The 351-nt window shown below is 28.5% G+C and overlaps 1 protein-coding gene across 1 annotated transcript in view; it reads left to right on the top strand.

Annotated features, from left to right (window-relative positions):
* The window catches only part of LOC119587135 (semaphorin-2A-like), a gene marked incomplete at its 5' end in the record, with an annotated part of 29798 nt that overhangs the window by 27308 nt on the left and 2139 nt on the right, over window positions 1-351 (top strand).

The raw sequence follows: 351 nt of genomic DNA, 5'->3' as shown, positions 1-351 counted from the left end.
CCAATGAAATTTACTAAGCCCTTTGATGTGAGATGTAACATAACACAATTATATTATACAGATATAACATATATTGCCACCCTTTCTTTTCCGGATTTTATTTAAACAAGCTAATTATTTTTTAAAGTACGTAATTATAGCTATTTTGAAGTAAAGAATTGGAAAGAAACTGCAAAATACTAAAGGGAATTTGAAATTTTGCACACTATAAATCATTATTATGAGTAGGAAGACAAGTGTATAATGATGAATATTTTGAGAAGTAAAAAAAAAGGCAATACCACATTTATATAAAAAGACGTACATTTACCGATCACTCACCAAAAGACTTAAAGTGCTCGCCAAAGTGGT

The sequence above is a fragment of the Penaeus monodon genome, chromosome 22, assembly GCF_015228065.2.
Source record: "Penaeus monodon isolate SGIC_2016 chromosome 22, NSTDA_Pmon_1, whole genome shotgun sequence".
NCBI classification, from domain to species: domain Eukaryota; kingdom Metazoa; phylum Arthropoda; class Malacostraca; order Decapoda; family Penaeidae; genus Penaeus; species Penaeus monodon.
This window is presented reverse-complemented; position numbering and strand designations above follow the sequence as displayed.